The following is a 15,823-nucleotide window of genomic DNA, read 5'->3' on the forward strand; positions in this document are numbered from 1 at the left end:
CAAAGAGATTTCATTAATATTATGTGCACACATGTTGGGTATGACTGAGAAAAATGAGTTAAAAAATCAAATTTTCCCGAAAAAATGATAATCCAAAAATATTTTTTATTTTTGACAGCTCTTCATACTTAAACCATTTAGTCGTTTGGCTTGCAACTTTACCAAAAGTTGTAGAATTTAATGGAGAACAATAAAATATCAACTTGTGTATACCTTTTATGGGGATTATCTTTATCAAAATCAAAAATATTGTAAGGTAACACATATTAATTTAATTTGAAGGAATAAACAAAAATGTATATTTAGCTTAGTTATAAACATACCTCACTAAAAATTCGTATATTGGTTTTCCTAGTTGAGAAGGTTCGTATAAAGGCCTAAAATCCTCCATCCTTTTCATTTTTTATGGTGTAAAACAAGCATACTCACTCACTTTTCTATGTTAACCTTATAGGGAAAAATAAAATATGACAACTTGCAAATTTCTGAACATATCTTATTAAAACTTGGCTTATGACTTATTTTGATTGAGGACTTTAGGATTAATGCCAAAAATTCCAGTTTTATATTCATTTTGCACAAAACTAGCACAATCCTATCCTTTACGGGAAATAATTAGTCTTTTCAACTATTAGTCCTAATGGACGTTTTGACCTTTTAAATTTAAAAATGTAAATGCTATTTTAAAAATAAGTTCTTCATAGTTAGTATAGGTTGACGTGAAAACATTTTATGGAAGAAAGTAAAATATTTTACAACTCAATCAATTTCAACAAATCTAGGAAGTGCACTAACTTGGACGCATTATTATAAACATTTAAAATCCTAACATTTACCAACTGAAGCTCATTGGGTTTCAGGAGGGATCGGATTATAAGGGTTCAGGTATTTGAAAAATCGATATTTGTTGTTATTATTTCGTAATTGATTACATTTTTTAGTGTGCAACTAAAAATAGCTTTGAATTAAATAGAATATTGGTAAACCTGTAAATGCAGTTAATAAATCATCTGTTTTGCTCGGTCAGCTGATGCAATTTTTATTGTTGCATACTTTGTTTACATTGAATTTCCAGTCCATTGTTATTGGCAGTGAATATCATGTACACTAACAGTGAATATGCAGATATGGTATTTATTTATGGATTTTGTGATGGAAATTCAAGATCATCCGTTCAAGAATACGCTAGAAGATTTCCCAATAGGCGTACGCCTAATAGGCAAGTATTTACAGATCTATTTAATCGACTAAGGGAGACAGGATGTGTTAGAAAAGTTGTCCCTGACGGTGTAGTTCAAACTCCTGTAGAGGTTGAAAATGACATCTTACACTCTGTTCAGCAAAGCCCAGGAACAAGCGTAAGAAAGCTTTCACGACAGCACCTGGTGTCTATTTCTAAAACCTGGAGAATTTTACATAATGAAGGATTATATCCTTATCACTTAAGAAAGGTTCAGGCGCTTCACGCTGGTGATACCCTAAGAAGGTCTCAGTTTTGTCGCTGGGTAGCAGGAAATCGTCACCAAATTAAGTTCATACTCTTTACTGATGAAGCTCAATTTACTCGGAATGGAATAAACAACTCAAAAAATGTCCACATATGGGCCGAAGACAATCCACATGCCACAGTGGAGACAAACTTTCAACAGAGGTTTTCGGTGAATGTTTGGTGCGGTCTTTTAAATGACAAACTTGTAGGACCTCACATCTTAGATGGTGCTCAAAACGGTGTAAGTTATCTACATTTCCTAAACAACACTTTGCCGGAACTGCTCGAAGATGTTCCCATCCAGTCAATGGCAAGGATGTTTTATCAACATGACGGTGCTCCCCCACACAGGAGTCGAGCTGTAGTTGAAACGCTGAGAAACCGTTTCGAGGAAAAACTTATTGCTCATCAAGGACCAGTGAATTGGCCCCCTAGGTCGCCCGACCTGACTCCGATGGATTACTTCCTATGGGGATACATGAAAACAGAAGTTTACAGAAGCAAGCCTCAAACAAGAGAAGAGCTGGTAGAGAAGATTCACACCGTAGCAGAAACAATAAAAAGTAATCCTATCATGATAAGAGCAGCTACATCATCTCTGGTTAAACGTGCTAGACTGTGTCTGTCTAAAAATGGAGGCCATTTTGAAAACCTCATCAGTTAAAAAAACTTTACTTCAAGCCTTCATAGTTTATATTGGCAAAAAAAGAATGATGTTTCCCTAGTTACTGTTTTTCTTCTTTAATTTGCAGTAATTTAAAGCTTATTAAAATTATTATGATACATTATTATATTAATATTAATTAAAAACATACCACAACATGTAAAACTTGGGTATACTAGGTTATAATTATTTAGTTCCAATTAAACTATGTCAAATAAAAAGTTTTAATTAAATATGTACTTAGAAATATGAGAGCTATTTTTTTTTATTTTTCCTCATAATGTTAACATAGAAAAGTGAGTGAGTATGCTTTTTTTACACCATAAAAAATGAAAAGGATGGAGGATTTTAGGCCTTTATACGAACCTTCTCAACTAGGAAAACCAATATACGAATTTTTAGTGAGGTATGTTTATAAATAAGCTAAATATACATTTTTGTTTATTCCTTCAAATTAAATTAATATGTGTTACCTTACAATATTTTTGATTTTGATAAAGATAATCCCCATAAAAGGTATACACAAGTTGATATTTTATTGTTCTCCATTAAATTCTACAACTTTTGGTAAAGTTGCAAGCCAAACGACTAAATGGTTTAAATATGAAGAGCTGTCAAAAATAAAAAAAATTTTTGGATCCTTATTTTTTCGGGAAAATTTGATTTTTTAACTCATTTTTCTCAGTGATACCCAACATGTGTGCACATAATATTTATGAAATATCTTTGTAATTTAATATTCTATCTAGCTATGCAAGTTTAATTAAAATATCTTGTAGATTTTTCAATCTAGAGGTTAAAATGTTCAACAGATACACTGAAAACCTAAAAAAACACATTTCTACGTATAACTAGAAAACGAGTGAGTTTAGGACATATGCTTATAGGACTTTTTTTACCAGTTTTGACCCCAGAAATCATTTCCTGAAGTTTGTCAGGGTTCCCGTGAAACACCCTGTATATATATATATATATAAATCTATGTAAACATTTTAACAAATAGTGTTTTTGGCCTCTAGGGACATCAAAATGGAAAAGTATATCGGTCCAGTGCCTATACCTTACCGTGCCACCTACGGTAATAGTTACTTCCCTATAGGGAAATTGGCTAATAAAGAAATAATTTTTGAATTAAATAAATTATCATTTCATAAAATATTTACACTGTTTTAAAAATAAGGCTGTTTTAGATTTTTATTTTGTATACTTGCTTCAGGAACAATATTCAAAAAGTCTAGATAAAATATAACAAGCAATAAAAAATGTTTTTGTCTTAAAAAATTGAATACAATTTATTATTCAAGTATTTCATAAGGACGTGGGTTTTTATTAACATCTGTGTAACATTTATTTTTTATGTTACCGTAAAATAGATGAGATTTATAACTGAACATTATTAACTAATGCAGGCTCAAATGAAATAAAAACCGTGTAATTAGAAAGGCCATCACAATACTTGTTTTCTCTTTACAGTCCTGGACTCTTTAGAGAAAGTGATGATTAACATTAGCACCAGATTACTACCCACTGCCCTGTTAGGTGATGTCAGTTATGTGGGTATTGTTTTTATTTCCATGCAACTTATTATTATAAAGCAATGAAAGTGCATCAAATTGCCAGTCGTGTTTGGTCATTCCTTGTAAGCAGGTAAGTTTATGTTCAAGTTATAATTTTGATACACTTATGGTATATATTCTTGTAAAAATGTGTCAAATTTTTTTAAGGTTCACTTGTATTAGAAAAGCAGGCTACGGCAGATAGCATAATTTATTATGAGGGAACTAAATACCTTTTTAATGATAGTAATTTTCTTAAATTAAATCTATAGGTTACTCTAATATGAGTAACGTTTGTGCACAATGATTTTAAAAACGGCTTCTGTGATTTCCTCCAAATTGTTAGAAATATCTTAGTTTTAGGCTAAAAACAATATCCATGCTAGGCTCTGTTCTGGGAAAATTTGTTTTTTGTTAAAAACTTAAAATCTAATTTTAATATTACAGTGGAACCTTGATAAGAAGACCCTCGATAACAAGTCGCCCTTGATAACAAGTAAGTGTGATTTTCAAATCCCCTTAAAATTATTTTACCCCTAATCACATGTCACAACAATATAACAAGCCTCGATAAGAAGTCAACCTTGATAACAAGTCTTATTTTACGATCCCCATGAGAGTCTTGTTATCAAGGTTCTACTGTATTAATAGTGAACCCGTGCGGCTCAATGTGCCGCAAAATAACATATGAATTTAGAAAACAAATTCATTGTGTTATATATTGACTCTAAGTCGAAAATAAAGTACAGTAACGAAGCCTTAGAAGGAAAGCAGTCCATCCGTTTTCTAGCTGTATATGTCTTTTATTTAGATAATAATTAAGTTGTCAAGTAATTTATAGTTATTTTTTTAAAGATACATTTAATAAAACATTATAATAAAACCAATATGTAGCATATTTGAAGAACATAAAAATGCTTCTTGAAGAAACCCCTTTTCAAAATAAACACTAAAAAATTAATTTTATTCACAAAAATACTTCCTTGAATACTACAATTAAAGCCGTTAAATCACCTCCAGGAAGATTACCCTTGTCACAATTTTCCCACCAAAAATATAAATCTATGTAAACATTTTAACAAATAGTGTTTTTGGCCTCTAGGGACATCAAAATGGAAAAGTATATCGGTCCCAATGATATGAATATTCGTGATGAATATTCGTACACCATCAAAATATGTAGCCCTAATTAAAGCAACATATACTTAACCCATTTGCATCGGCTTATTTATTTACCAAAAATACCAGTATCACTGAAACAGTAAAAAAAAATAAAAAATATTAAACTATTTTTTTATGATGTTTTATAGTATGTTATAGCTGAAAATAATAATAAAATGTATATTTGTACATATTTTTGTATTTTATATGTATATTTATATATATTTAGGATAATATTATACTATTTTTTATACTTCTCAAAAAAATAAGTGCATACCTGCCTGTATTTCATAATTATCAAATCATTCAAGGAATGTAATATTTTGCTGAACAAATTTAAATATTTACATATATATATACTCACACACACAATTTTTGTAAAGATCAACTCAAAAAAGATCAAAGATGTCAAAGTTTAGATACATAAATCATTGCATAATTTTCAATAAAAAATACCCACAGAATTGTTAAAAAATATACACACAGTATAAATGGTAATTGGAAGTACATAGAGACTAAAGCTGTAAGCGAGATGGCGTCAGTATGGCACAGAGTGCGGCACGGCACGGCGCTGTCGTGGTTGCAGCGTCGCGTCACCCATGCCTCACGTTACCATACTATAGCTCTCACTTACTAAATAACACTTATTGCATGGTTTGATTGAAATTTTGTTGTAAATACCAATAAATTTTAGTTCAGTTCCAATTATTTCAGGAAAATAAAAGAGTAAACTAAAATCATGTGTTTTATTTTTACATTTTAGGGTAGGTCAATTATTATGAAACAATGAATACAAACTGTTCAAACTATCATTTTCAAAATGTGTGGAATGCTTTGAAATTATAAATGTCCACATCTCAGGGTAAAACACGAAGAAACATTGTTCAAACTAGTAGTTTCGAAGGGTGTGATAAGCTTTGAAGTGATCAATACACAAAGGTACGTGACAAGTGTCACATTCATAAGTGGTTTCACGTATGTTACCATGAATGAACTTTGCATCGTTTGGCAGTCTTTGAACCTTTTTTCTCAGATGGTTGGAGCTTTTGAGGAAAGTGTCTTCCTTGTAGGCGCTGAGGGGGTGGGTTTGGAGGCGTATGTCTTTCAGGTAACGCAACTGCACACTCATTTATAATTTCTTCGACTAATGCTTGCCGGAAAGTGGCAAATGATCGATTTGCCTTGTTACCGTTGAGGAGTTCGTGCACTATGAATGAATTCAGCACACACATATCAATTATGTAAAAAGCAATCTTCTTGTATGATTTTGCATACCTCCTCAATATGTTATTTTGGCTCAATATTTGATCCCCGCGGTCAACCCCACCCATACTGTTGTTATAAGCCTGAATAGCTTGAGGTTTTATTTTGCTATTTCCGGTTTTCCAGCACCTTTTATTAGTTTCGCAGTAGTCCAATTTGTGCATAGTAGTAATCATGTACACGTCCTTCCTGCCAAGCCACCTTGTAACCAAAATATTTTGGAATGATCTGGCACTTGATTCGCCGACTTCCAATTTACATTTTCTCAAGTCTTTAGGCATTTTCACACGGTCACATTGATTTGTGCCACACGTGTTTGTACCAAGATTGAAGAGCTTGTGGATTAGTATCGGTGATGTATACCAATTGTCGATATAAAGGTTGTATCCTTTATGTAGGACGTCACATTGTTCACACATTTGTAGTACGACTTTCTGGCTGACCGGGAGGTCTCCAATTTTGTCCTTACCAACATAAATATCAAAACTGCAAATATATGCATTTGTTGAGTCGCATAGTTTATAGAACTTGATCCCAAACCGGGCTCGTTTTTTTGGGTTGTACTGTATATACAAAAGTCTACCGCGACACTTCACAAGAGACTCGTCAATAGAAATTTCTTGGTTAGGAATGTAATTACGGCGGAATTTACTTTCCACTAGATCAAACAGGGGCCTTATTTTGTGAAGACGATCAGTCCGGTCGATATTATTGTTGTTACAAAAATGCAAGTATTTACTTATGGCTAAGAACCGATCACGGGGCATTACATTTCCGAAAATAGGTGTATGGATCACTGGTGATCGACTCCAGTAACTTTGAATGGTCGGCTTGTCGACAAGTCCCATAAGAATACATAGTGCTATGTACACTCGGACTTCATTTGGTGTAACAGGGAGGAAACCTATAGCACCTTTTTCGATTGCGTAGGCGTTAGTCTCATTCGTTATAAGTGAAACTACTTCTTCGTCAAAAAAAGACGTGAAAACCTTGTACCTGCTGTCTCCAGCTCTTATGCCTAAATTTTGGTTTAGGCCAGGACGTCCAGTAAAATCATGAATGATTGGTGTAAAATCTTCGTTACTTGGAGGTTCGTCCCAAATCCATGTAGATTTTTTGTGATATAGTCTAGAATAGTCATCAGTAAGCGCATCGTTTTGTTCAATATCCAACATGTCAAGATCAGCATTGTCAATAATTTGGTTTCACACTTCATTTAGGCCTACATTATTTACAGGATGGCTCAAAATATTGTCATTTACAACTGTCATGTTAGCTTGGCTTTCATTTAGGGTTATGTCAAAATCAGAATCACTTACATCGTCTTGGCTGTCACTTACGTCTTCATTACCAATATTCATTATTTCATCCCAATTGTCCTCGCCAGTCTCTTCAACATCTTGACTCAAATCTTCATAACTTGACAGTAACAGTTGATCTATTTCACTATCACGTACACACTCACGATAACTTGCCATTGTTTGTAAAATGGAAAACTGCCGATCACAACATTACTAGTCACATAACTACTAAAGCGAAACTGACACTATGTCCGCAAAGATCGATCAATAAGGCGGGAACATTATAGCGGGAACATTATAGCGGGAATATTATGGCGGGAACATTATGGCGGGAACTTTTTGCAGGAACATTGTGGCGGGAACAAAAACAACACAAAATTAGAAGGAAAATATTAGTAAACAGGTGGTTGACGCGCGGGAAGACGGCTGGCGGTTGCAGGCGTTCTCGAGCCTCTGACGTACCAGTACGTCAGCCGTGATACTAGGCATTGCTGACTTGACGTACTGGTACGTCATCCGATGCAAATGGGTTAAAGTCCATGACTGAAAAATGTTTATCCTCGGAATCAAAATATGACTCCCCTCACTTGTTCCAGTTAGCACTTTACATTCTATTAAATTGTTAACCATTTTGGTCACTTGAAGCCTTGTCCGATTAATGAGGCCCTTTTATGTATTGATATTCCTCATCAATAAAACCACTGCCCCTTTTTTTAAATCAATCAGTGTCTTGGCAATCCATTGACCTCTATATTGTAAAAAAAAAAAAACTCTGTTGGTCTAGATGGGCGTTTAAATTATCTGCAAGCAAACTATCAATACTTTCGGACACCTTGGGCTCACCTGGCAATTTATCCAAGACTTTGTTGTTGGTCAAATCACAGTCACTGTTTTTTGGAGCTAAAATAGCAGTCTTTCATTTGACCATTTTGTATACTTTCAACGTTTGGGTAAGTGAAATCAACAGGGCATCCAATGAACTCCAATGAATATGTAAACAAATTAATTTTAACATAAAATGCTTGTAACAAATCATCTACAGTGCATTAGCAAATTAAAATTACTAAATACAGTACAATGGAAAAAGAACATTCCTATGAATGCTATTAAGCATTGATCATATAATACATTTAGGGTGTATGATGTATTACCATTGACTACACTACAGTAGTGTTAACTGATGATACATAACATCTGTTGACCATAATTGCGTTAGTCACTAAGATAATGGAACGTCAACGTAACAACTAATTACGGGCTCGGGGAACAACGCATCAATTCCGGTGGTCCATTGTCGAAAAACTACAAAACGTCCTTGGCCTTTCCTCTAGAGACTTTTAGTTCAATATTAGTGTATAATGTTTTGCAGTAAAAGATTTACGTTTTTGAACAGTCGTAATTATCCCTTAGGGTTAGTAATACCATTGACTATATAATATAGTCAATGGTATTACTAACCCTAAGGGATAATTACGACTGTTCAAAAACGTAAATCTTTTACTGCAAAACATTATACACTAATATTGAACTAAAAGTCTCTAGAGGAAAGGCCAAGGACGTTTTGTAGTTTTTCGACAATGGACCACCGGAATTGATGCGTTGTTCCCCGAGCCCGTAATTAGTTGTTACGTTGACGTTCCATTATCTTAGTGACTAACGCAATTATGGTCAACAGATGTTATGTATCATCAGTTTTCATATTGAATTTTATCAATATAAATTTTCAAAAATAATAAATCAGTAGGAATTTTCAATATAGATTGCTCGTCCACATGAGAAAGTTTGTTAGGTAAATTAAGAATGAGTGAACGTCTACCAAAAACGAATTGACTTTACAAATAAACCTTATTAATCGTAGCAAAACTGAAAATATTTGAAGACTAATAGGTTAATTTTTATCCTCTTGAACAAATAAAACACCTCGAGCAATGCTTGGTCCCCTAGTACTTACCTTAAATTAATTTAATGTTTTTTGGTGACTTTTTTTTACCTAATGCTCATTAATTTTTTAATTTAATGTTTTTTGTGACTTTTTTTTACCTTATGCTCATTAATTTTTTAATTTACAGTTTTTTTCCTCCTTAACGATCAGACGCATGAGAACGCTTCAATATATTAAATTATTTGTGTTTTTAATCTCTACAAAATAGTTTGGGAAAAATTGCAAAATCCTTTGTTTTTAGGGTAAAAAATGGGGAAAATCCATTTCTACCCCATAAAACCCCCATAAGCCCTTGTTCCCATAATTTGATCATGATGGTTTGCGAACTCGTTAAAATAAGTTAACACATTTACACTAAACTAGTGGCTTGTAGGGGCAATAGCCCCTATATATATATTCTAGTAAATATTTTGTACAAATTATTAGTCTCATGGGTTACCCTACCTTGAATTATCGTTTAACATTATTGTATATTATAATATGTATAAAAGTTATTACATACCTGCATAATGCAATTTTTTGATGTCTGTTCTGTTTAAAATATAGATTCCAAAGGACTGATCATGTAGTGTGTTTATAATACAAACTTTCTAATCATGATATACATCTAAGGAAGATTTTAAATAATAATCTACATGACTATTAATTAAATATTTATCAATTCCTTTGAATATAGACAAATTCACTTAAATAAAACACATAGAGATAATGTCATCCTCCAAATTGTATAATGCTAATTATAACAAAATCTCTGAAAACAACAGAGTATAGTATCCATTTTAATCGAATCCTTGGTCTTTATTTTGTTCTAGTACTATTTTAACATCATCTGGCAACTTTAACCGGCTAAAAGCTACATAAAGTTGACCATGGGTAATCACGGGGTTTTTTCAAATAAATGCCAACTTTTTGAAGGTTTGGCCTTGCGCTTTATTTATAGTAATATCGAAAGCTAATCGCAATAGGAATTGAATTCCTAAACTTAAACGGCATATTAGGATCTTTAGATGTTAGTTTTATTTTTGGCATGAAAAATATGTTCCCTTTGCCTACTCCAGTAATTACTTCTAACTTTACACTTTTTTCAGACATACCTAACACAACTAATCTTATTCCATTAACTAATCCAGACCCTGGAAAAAGTCTATATTTCAGCTTTATAATAGTATACATATTACAGTACATATTACCATATGCTTTAAATTAAATAAACCACATGTTTTTAAGTAACCAAAGCAGACATGACCTGGATTCCCATGTTATTTAAATGTTAATTATTTTATTACGTAACGACCTTTTGGTGCATAATTAAGAAAAAATGAATAATTTTCCCCAAAACTTCATGCCCAGACCTTTAAAATGAGACCTCTCCCAGCTTTCTACGGCCTCCCGTTCGCTCACAATTTCATTGTAAAATTTTGGGCTTACGGAATTAGATATATAGATTTTATTAAAATCGGATAATTTTTCTTGAGTTATCATGCTAACGGACACATATATAAATCTATCTTATATATTAAAACGTGACAGGGGTTTTTTATTTCATGATTCTGAATCAACCACTTGACGGATTTTCATCATTTTGTGTTGAAAGAAAGATAATTTTTAGAACTAGGGAATGTCAAAGCCATAATTATAGTTTAGGGTTCCAGTTTTTTGGAAATTAAAGTTTTAATTTTTTTAAAGTCTAGCAGCCGACGCTAACATTCTAAACTAGCTTTTGGTATAAAATAATTTGCTAAACATAACAGCTGTATAAACATTCAGCGTTTTTGACACAAATTTAGCATTTGGATAAAAATGTAAAGACATACGTATGGTTGACTTATTTATACTATGTGCTGTGTGTAATGATATAATCATTGAAACGTTCAATTCTTCGGCAAGAGGATGACAGATTAATTAAATATACATAGTAAAATACTAGATGTTCAGATTACTTTTTAAAGCAATCTTTAAAATCTTTTGTTGGTTTTAGTGCAAAATAATTTGTTTTAACTAACAGCTGGTTAAATACAAAAAAAATATTGGATAGAACCTTTGACTATTAAAATGATAGAACTATGAGGTTATTTTATTTGATCTATGATTTTGTCATTGATTATACATTGATTAGGGTATAAATAAGATTAGTAGAGATAATTAGACCACAGAGATAAGTAAGACCAATAATACAATGCTTATACAAATCAAGGCTCTGTCCACGGAGACAAGGATATGCAAATAGTTTTGCTACTCGACTTTTTTTAAAGGAAAGAGTAGGAAAATAACAATGTTTACGTGTTTTAATATCTTGGTAGCTTTTTGTTTACAATAAATCTTTGACTGCTTAACCCTGTTTGGATTAGGCTTGGAAATATTGATGTCATCAAAAAAGGAGATCAAGAATCATCAGGACTCACGATTTTAAATTACCCCCACACCCACAACCTCTGACGGGTTTTATCCAGAGATAAACAGATAGATGACATAGATTGAACACAACGTTATCATTGACCTAGAATACTGCAATTAGACTTACCATCCTTTAATGAAGTTGTTTGGCGTGTGTTCATGTGTGGTTACGTTTGGGGGTGCTGATGTAGGCAAAATATCACTTTTAAATTAACTAAATATCTTATAGTCTGAATAAATGAATATGAGAAATTACGATGCACATAGATTCAATAGGGGTGGGTAATTATCAGGGATATTAGAACTGATAACGGTATGGATAATAAACACAGACATTTACGTCACTAGCTTTACTAGAGTAGCGTGTTTACTTTTTAAATTCCTTCAAGTGACCAGTTCTTTTTTTTAAATAAATGTTATTTTAACCAAACAGCTGTTTCAAAATAAACTATATGTTATTGTTTTTACTTTTCTTTGTTTACTTATTTATTTAGCAATTAATGCAGTAAAATAATTTATACAAAGGATAGGTGTGGATGTGGACGATTTGTTTAATGATGTCAGGATACCAAAGTTATTATGTGCACTGTGAATTTTATTGGATAATATTAGTTTTATTGTAGGTATTTTTTATTCAGACTTACTGGAAATTGTTTATAGTATGAGTAATTTTTATTGTGGTGATAATGATTATGGAAGAGGCAGGTGATAGTTTGCGATTGAAGGTAGTATCGTTGACTTGGCCTATACATTTCTCAATTATTGACTATTACTCTATCTACTGTACTTATAATCAGTGTGCAAATCGGCCGCAAATCTCACTTCAACAATTTTCACATCGACACAATTGCTGTTTTATGGTAAAATTATTAGATCTAAAATGCATATCATTTAGGCATATAATGGGATGAAAACGTATTTGGCCACGCAACATTTGTTTACAAGATGATTTTTCACATTAAAACTGCAAGAAAATCTGACTTTTTATACGTGTTAACTATAACAGTTCTCAATTATACGCAGTTTTAACTGACTACTCCATTCCCGTACGTTCCAGGACGGGCTAACACCTCGTATTTATAAAAGAGGAAGTTTGTATTTTTATTAAATTTGTATTAAATTTGAGCGTAATGGACTCTGAAACTGCTCGATAGATTGTAATGAAACTTTCAGGATATTATTCAAGGATGGTTTGTGTAAAGTTTGGTGCAGATCCGTTAAAAGGGCTCCGCCCCAATGGCTCTAGAGTTTCCCATGTTATCCTTATGATTACTCCTATAAATGGAATTAAAGAATCTTGACAGCTGTTTCAACTAAACAATTTGATTCTGTGATGATCAATAGCATTAAAAGGTTACAAAATGTACCAACAGGGTGCAGCACTATTAATTGTCTAAATTTATGACAACAGTTGCTAATTTCAACCAAGCAGCTGTGATACAAAATTAGAACTGTCAAAGTAGGATAGTTTACAGTTATGTTTATTTATTTAATTTAATAAATAATTTTTGATAGTGTGTGAATAAGGAGTTTTATTTAACGCCGTTCAGCTTCAAAAGACTTCAATTTCCAGTGCGTTTGGCTTATGCTATGACTGTAAATAAAGCCCAAGGGGCAGCAGACAGTGCGTGTTGCAGGGTTAAACTGATCAAATCCATGGTTTTCTCATGGCCAACTTTACGTCAGTTGTTCGAGAGTGGGGTCGCCAGCGAACTGGCATATATACACACCAAACAAGAAGACGAAAAATGTTGTTTATCCACTTGTGTTGCGCTGATTAAAAAAAGTAGGTATCCTATGTTCAACACGTGTTTTATTACTTTGTACAATTTGGTTAAACATTTATTGGTTTGAAGCAAAAAAGAAATCAATCGTTTAATGTTGAGAAAATTATTTAATAGTCAAAGGCTTGATAACGTCTGCCGGGTTCAGCTAGTATTTATGTATGAATTTAAACGGATGGCGTTTTTTGGTCTCTGGGACATCAAAACGAAAATGTAAATTGGTATTGGGTCCAGGTCTTGCCATGGTAATAGCTTATTCCCTATAAGAAATTTGCTTAAAAAGTTGAACTTTGAATTAATTAAATTTTTTTCCTATATGGGAAATTCGCTAAAAAATTGAACTTTGAATTAATTGTAGTTTTGAATTTGGTTGGTGTAAAATAATCTTGGTTGGATAAGAATAAGTATAAGAATCTTTATTACCCTTTAAACATTTTACAGTGATATAAGAGTTCTTCATTTGTTATATAATAAATTGCTACATAATATTAAAATGTAATTAAATGTTTCACATAAAATAGTAACAAGGATAATTTAAACAAATAAGTTAAGACTATAGCTGGCCTGGTTCTAATCTAAAATCAAGTCTACTAATGGCAGGTACGTGGTAAAACAAGGTAATAAATATGGGCAAAATACAATTCAAAATATAACGAGTACATAGAAGAGTACTAACATAGCAGGATGATAAAAAAAGATTTTGAAACAAATTAACAAAGGTAAATAAAAATATGACTAGATCAAAATTGTTTTCAAAAGATGGTTTTCTAGATCAAAATGGAGATAAAACTAGTAATTTTTTATGTCACTAGAAGTATGTAAAGAGTTTTCTGGCATCATATTAGCGAATTTTATCGTAGTACTCATGGTAAGACCTGGACCCGGGAGCGATTTAATTTTTCGTTTTGAGGTCCCTAGAGGCCAAAAACACCATCCGTTCAAATTCATATATATATTTATATTTATATATATCTATATTATAAAAGAGGAAGTTTGTATATATATATATATATATATATATTTGAACGTTATGGACTCCAAACCACTCGACAGATTGTAATGAAACTTTCAGGCATTATTCAAGGATGGTTTGTGTGAAGTTTGGTGCAGATACCTCAAAAGTGCTCTGCCCCAGTGGCTCTGGAGTTTCCCATGTTAACCTTATGAGTACTTATATTTAAATGGAATTAAAGAATCTTAACAGCTGGTTCAACTAAACAATTTGATTCTGTGATGTTCAATAGCAATAAAAAGTTAATATGTTTACCAACAGGGTGCAGCACTATTAATTGATTGATGACAACAGCTAATTTGAACTAAGCAGCAACGAAAAGCTGTGGTACAAAATGAGAATTGTCAACGTAGGATTTTCAGAGTCATTTTTTTGTTTTTAATTTTTTAATAAATAATTTTAGATATTGTGGGAATAAGACGTTTTATTTTTTAAGTGCATAGTTCATTAAATTGTTGAATTTCTTTTTTCCTATTTGTTAACAAAAATCTATTGTGTTTGTATGGTTTATTTCCCCAAAAATAATGTTTGGGAAACCAAGTAGCCAGTTAATACTTTTAGTGGATCACTAAACTTTATCTTCATACAGGAAATCGAAGGAACATAATTATTTTCTTTGGCGTTCTCTTCCCGTTGCAAAGCACGGGTATGACTGCTAGTATATATATATATAAATATATGTGTGTGTGTGTTCGTTAGCGAGATACCTCAAGCAAAAATGATCCGATTTTGATGAAATTTGGTACAAACGTCTAAACCTACGTTTATTCGAACGAGTTCTCTAACCAGCATAATCGGACCATGGGAACGGGGGTTTATGGGGGGTTTTATGGGGTAAAAATAGGGTTTTCCCATTTTTTACCCTAAAAACAAAACATTTTGCAATTTCTTTTTAAACCGTTTTGTAGAGCTTAAAAAAATAAATAATTTAGTGTATTGAAGCGCTGTTGTATGCCTAACGGTCACGGAGAAAATGAAAACCGTTTTAGTTTACTTGTTTATGGATAATATATTGATAAAATTTGGCAAATTTATTTATTTCATCCTATACTATTGACATGTAGTCAAAAACACTTTTTACCTTCCCCGTAGCAGCAAACCTATGCACTCATTAAATGTAATGTTATTCAAATCTTCTTCTATATAAATAATATTACAGTTTTGTCTGTACATTGCGTAGAATTATGCAGTTTTTGGTTATTTTTACGTTTCATAGCCTAAGAAAGCTATCTTGCGAAACGAGTCTTATCTCAATTT

At 32.3% G+C, this 15,823-nt stretch overlaps 1 protein-coding gene across 1 annotated transcript in view; it reads left to right on the plus strand.

Annotated features, from left to right (window-relative positions):
• The first annotated feature begins 3,764 nt into the window (after window positions 1-3,764).
• LOC128985568 (uncharacterized) overlaps window positions 3,765-15,823 on the plus strand; it is a 50,935-nt gene continuing 38,876 nt past the window's right edge. The window contains exon 1 of the mRNA XM_054405177.1: window positions 3,765-3,800. The gene's annotated coding sequence lies outside the window, so the exon portion shown is untranslated. The remainder of the gene's footprint in view (window positions 3,801-15,823) is intronic.

The sequence above is a fragment of the Macrosteles quadrilineatus genome, unplaced genomic scaffold (genome assembly GCF_028750875.1).
Source record: "Macrosteles quadrilineatus isolate MER2022 unplaced genomic scaffold, UCM_ALF_1.0 Scaffold_2__2_contigs__length_208266976, whole genome shotgun sequence".
Lineage (NCBI taxonomy): Eukaryota > Metazoa > Arthropoda > Insecta > Hemiptera > Cicadellidae > Macrosteles > Macrosteles quadrilineatus.